Source organism: Triticum urartu, chromosome 1 (assembly GCF_003073215.2).
Source record: "Triticum urartu cultivar G1812 chromosome 1, Tu2.1, whole genome shotgun sequence".
In the NCBI taxonomy this organism is placed as follows: Eukaryota; Viridiplantae; Streptophyta; class Magnoliopsida; order Poales; family Poaceae; genus Triticum; species Triticum urartu.
Window position 1 is genome coordinate 260,929,066 of NC_053022.1, and position 5,615 is coordinate 260,934,680.

Sequence of the window (5,615 nt, forward strand, 5' to 3'; positions counted from 1 at the left end):
GCTTACCACTGCCAACTGCCATTTTGGGGTTCGCTTGATGAGCCACCAACGGTTGAGTATGAGTCTTTCTTGACTAGCCTATGCTACGGTGAAAATAGGGGAGTGAGACAAGGAAGAATAAAGAGCATTCACTTTCCCGCAATTCAGTATTTTGCATTATTTAATGGGAAATGCATAGTAGGCAAGCAAGACTGTAGCATACTTTGTGCGCCAGACTTGAGCCTCCTTCACACCACTCTCACTGCTGAAAGGAATTATAACCTTAGAGCGATTGTTGCACGCAGACTTCAGCACAATGCTAAAAGTGGTTGGTTCTATGGTGGAATTTATGCTACATGCCTAGCACAAGGGCTGGGTGTCTCACCTTTGCCCTTTGATCCTATCCTGCCCACTCGGTATTTAGATTTTGATGCCTTGAAAGATCATAAAATTCTCAAGGGAAGGGCTGATAACTTCACTTATAATTTGTTGTTTAACCAATCACATGTTGTGGACACATATTTGCCTACGCCTGCTCTCTTTGATTATCACAGCAAGGAAAGATATTTTGTCCTTGAGAACGAGGCCCGAGCTCCTAACGCAGCAGTGGTGGTGGCATGGCGTGCTGAGGCATCCACACCAAGAGCCTTTGTGAGCTACCATGCTGACTACTAACCTCCAGGCTACTGATTGACTACCAAGTTAGGACAAAAGCCTAAGCTTGGGGGAGTGCGTGTTCTCACCGACATTATATTCATGTTCACATATCATTCCATTTGTCGGTGCTCACACTTTTTCATTGTATCATCCATGCTTAGATTTATTTTCTTGCTTTCTTCTTGTGTGTTTGAAATTTTTTAGAAAAATCAAAAAAATTAGTTGTAGTTAATTTACTTTCTATGCATGCTTAGTAGTAGAACTAAAAAGATTTCCTTGATCTTCTTTTGCTTGCTGGGAGCTTTCCCGTGTAAATAGTTCCTCGTTTTTGCTTTTCCCTTTTTATTTGCTTGCTAAAGAAAACCAAAAACTCCAAAAATATTTTAGTGTGTTTCTCTGAATTTCTTTTATTTTTATCCGAGTTGTACCGAGGAGAAGACCATGACAAAAATGTTGAGTGGCTCTCATATGAATAATTGTTGAACTAATAAAGAGCCCATTTCACCTTGTCTTCTCATGTTGAATAAAATGTTTGCAGATTCCAGCTTAGTCCATGGCACTCTTGCACTATTATTATTTTCATACAATTTTGTCGTGCAAGTGAAAGGTAATAATGACGACATTCGATGAACTGCACGTGGCAAAGAGAAACTGGAATGAACTCGACTTGTCTTGTCTGTGTAAATATGTTTAACCTAGCGTCCGTGATTCAGCCCGTTATGATTAAACATGTTTGCAATGATAATTAGAGAGTATAGTTTCTCATACCATGAATAAGTAGCTGGGAGTTAATAATGATTTAGCTTGGATATCAACATGCGTTAAAATGATTGTGATGTACTATGATGATATGTATCCTCCTCTGAATGTTCAAGTGGCTTGACTTGGTACATGTTCATGCATGTACTTGAATCAAAACCAACATAGCCTCTATAATGTTTATGTTCATGGTGTTCATATCTTACTCATGCTAGTGTCCAATGTTACTTACGCATAATGCACGGTTATGATCGTTGTTGCTCTCTAGCTGGCCGCTTCTCAATCTAAATTGCTAGCCTTCACCCGGACTAAGTGGGGATTCTGCTTGTACATCAAAAACCTTGAACCCAAAGTTATTCCAGATGAGTCCACCATACCTACCTATATACGGTATTACCCTGCCGTCCTAAGTAAATTTGCATGTGCCACCTCTAAAAACTTCTAAAAAAATATCCCTTTTGTGTGTCTGGATCGTTCATTGAACGACAGGAGGTGGTCTATATCTTCCGTGCTAAGCGGGTTATTACCAGGCCGAGTGTTTATTCATTCGCCATCACACGAGAAAATGGGCGGTAATAGGGATGCCCAGTCCCAAACTGCAAAATACAAAAAGAGTTCATCTCTTAAATAATCAAACAAAAACTCCCAATGGAGTCAAAACATTTACTTTTACCGCTTTGGAACAGCTACTAGCGTGCTTAGCATGGAAAATGTTGATAAATGATGGTTGTGAAGTGAATAAGAAGGGTGCATGTCTCAAAATATCATTTATCTCTGTTTTAAAAATTGAGCTCTGGCACCACTGCAAATCACTGCTTCCCTCTACGAAGGGACTTTCCATTTACTTTTATGTTGTGTTTGTTGGGGAACGTAGTAATTTCAAAAAAAATTCCTACACACGCAAGATCATGGTGACGCATAGCAACGAGAGGGGAGAGTGTTGTCTACGTACCCTTGCGGACCGAAAGCGGAAGCGTTAGCACAACGCGGTTGATGTAGTCGTACGTCTTCACGATCCAACCGATCAAGTACCGAACGCACGGCACCTCCGAGTTCTGCACACGTTCAACTCGATGACGTCCCTCGAACTCTGATCCAACCGAGTGTTGAGGGAGATTTTCATCAGCACGACGGCGTGGTGACGATGATGATGTTCTACCGACGCAGGGCTTCGCCTCAGCACCGCTACGATATGATCGAGGTGGATTATGGTGGAGGGGGCACCGCACACGGCTAAGAGATCAAGAGATCAATTGTTGTGTCTATGGGGTGCCCCCCTCCTCCGTATATAAAGGGGGAGGAGGAGGGGTCCGGCCAAGAGGAGGAGGCGTGCCCAAGGGGGGCAATCCTACTCCAAGTAGGTTTTGCCCCCCTTTCCTATTCCAACTATAGGAGAAGGGGGAAGGAGGAGGTGGAGAGAAGGAAGGAGAAGGGGGGTCGCGCCCCCTTCCCTTTCCCAATTCGGATTGGGGCAAGGGGGGCCGCGCGCCACCTCCTGCTGCCTCTCCTCTTCCACCACTTTGGGCCCATGAGGCCCAATAACCCCCGGGGGGTTCCGGTACCCCCCCCCCCCCCGGTACTCCGGTATATATCCGATAACCCCCGGAACCATTCTGGTGTCCGAATATAGTCGTCCAATATATCAATCTTTACATCTCGACCATTTCGAGACTCCTCATCATGTCCCCGATCTCATCCGGGACTCCGAACTACCTTTGGTACATCAATACACATAAACTCATAATATAACCGTCATCGAACTTTAAGCGTGCGGACCCTACGGGTTCGAGAACTATGTAGACATGACCGAGACATGTCTTCGGTCAATAACCAATAGCAGAACCTGGATGCTCATATTGGCTCCCACATATTCTACGAAGACCTTTATCGGTCAAACCGCATAACAAATACGTTGTTCCCTTTGTCATCGGTATGTTACTTGCCCGAGATTCGATCGTCGGTATCTCAATACCTAGTTCAATCTCGTTACCGGCAAGTCTCTTTACTCGTTCCGTAATACATCATCTTGGAACTAACTCATTAGTCATAATGCTTGCAAGGCTTATAGTGATGTGCATTACCGAGAGGGCCCAGAGATACCTCTCCGACAATCGGAGTGACAAATCCTAATCTCGAAATACGCCAACCCAACAAGTACCTTCGGAGACACCTGTAGAGAACCTTTATAATCACCCAGTTACGTTGTGGCGTTTGGTAGCACACAAAGTGTTCCTCCGGTAAACGGGAGTTGCATAATCTCATAGTCATAGGAACATGTATAAGTCATGAAGAAAGCAATAGCGACAAACTAAACAATCAAGTGCTATGCTAACGGAATGGGTCAAGTCAATCACATCATTCTCTAATGATGTGACCCCGTTAATCAAATGACAACTCATGTCTATGGCTAGGAAACTTAACCATCTTTGATTCAACGAGCTAGTCAAGTAGAGGCATACTAGTGACACTCTGTTTGTCTATGTATTCACACATGTATTATGTTTTCGGTTAATACAATTCTAGCATGAATAATAAATATTTATCATGATATAAGGAAATAAATAATAACTTTATTATTACCTCTAGGGCATATTTCCTTCAGTCTCCCACTTGCACTAGAGTCAATAATCTAGTTCACATCGCCATGTGATTTAACACCAATAGTTCACATCACCATGTGATTAACACCCATAGTTCACATCGTCATGTGACCAACACCCAAAGGGTTTACTAGAGTCAACAATCTAGTTCACATCGCTATGTGATTAACACCCAAAGAGTACTAAGGTGTGATCATGTTTTGCTTGTGAGAGAAGTTTAGTCAACGGGTCTGCCACATTCAGATCCGTAAGTATTTTACAAATTTCTACGTCAACAATGCTCTGCACGTAGCTACTCTAGCTAATTGCTCCCACTTTCAATATGTATCCAGATTGAGATTTAGAGTCATCTGGATCAGTGTCAAAATTTGCATCGATGTAACCCTTTACGACGAACCTTTTTGTCACCTCCATAATCAAGAAACATATCCTTATTCCACTGAGGATAATTTTGACCGCTGTCTAGTGATCTACTCCTAGATCACTATTGTACTCCCTTGCCAAAAACAATGTAGGGTATACAATAGATCTGGTACACAGCATGGCATATTTTATAGAACCTATGGCCAAGGCATAGGGAATGACTATCATTCTCTTTCTATTTTCTGCCGTGGTCGGGCTTTGAGTCTTACTCAGTTTCACACCTTGTAACACAGGCAAGAACTCTTTCTTTGACTGTTCCATTTTGAACTACTTCAAAATCTTGTCAAGGTATGTACTCATTGAAAAACTTATCAAGCATCTTAATCTATCTCTATAGATCTTGATGCTCAATATGTAAGCAGCTTCACCGAGGTCTTTGTTTGAAAAACTCCTTTCAAACACTCCTTTATGCTTTGCAGAATAATTCTACATTATCTCTGATCAACAATATGTCATTCACATATACTTATCAGAAATGTTGTAGTGCTCCCACTCACTTTCTTGTAAATACAGGCTTCACTGTAAGTCTGTATAAAACTATATGCTTTGATCAACTTATCAAAGCGTATATTCCAACTCCGAGATGCTTGCACCAGTCCATAGATGGATCGCTGGAGCTTGCATAGTTTGTTAGCACCATTAGGATTGACAAAACTTTCTTGTTGCATCATATACAACTCTTCTTTAATAAATCCATTAAGGAATGTAGTTTTGTTTATCCATTTGCCAGATTTCATAAAATGTGGCAATTGCTAACATGATTCGGACAGACTTAAGCATAGATACGAGTGAGAAACTCTCATCATAGTCGACGCCTTGAACTTGTCGAAAACCTTTTGCGACAATTCTAGCTTTGTAGATAGTAACACTACTATCAGCGTCCGTCTTCCTCTTGAAGATCCATTTAATCTCAATGGCTCGCCGATCTTTGGGCAAGTCAATCAAAGGCCATACTTTGTTCTTATACATGGATCTCATCTCAGATTTCATGGCCTCAAGCCATTTCGCGGAATCTGGGCTCATCATCGCTTCATCATAGTTCGTAGGTTCATCATGGTCAAGTAACATGACCTCCAGAACAAGATTACCATACCACTCTGGTGCGGATCTCACTCTGGTTTACCTACGAGGTTCAGTAGTAACTTGATTTGAAGTTACATGATCATCATCATTAGCTTCCTCACTAATTGGTGTAGT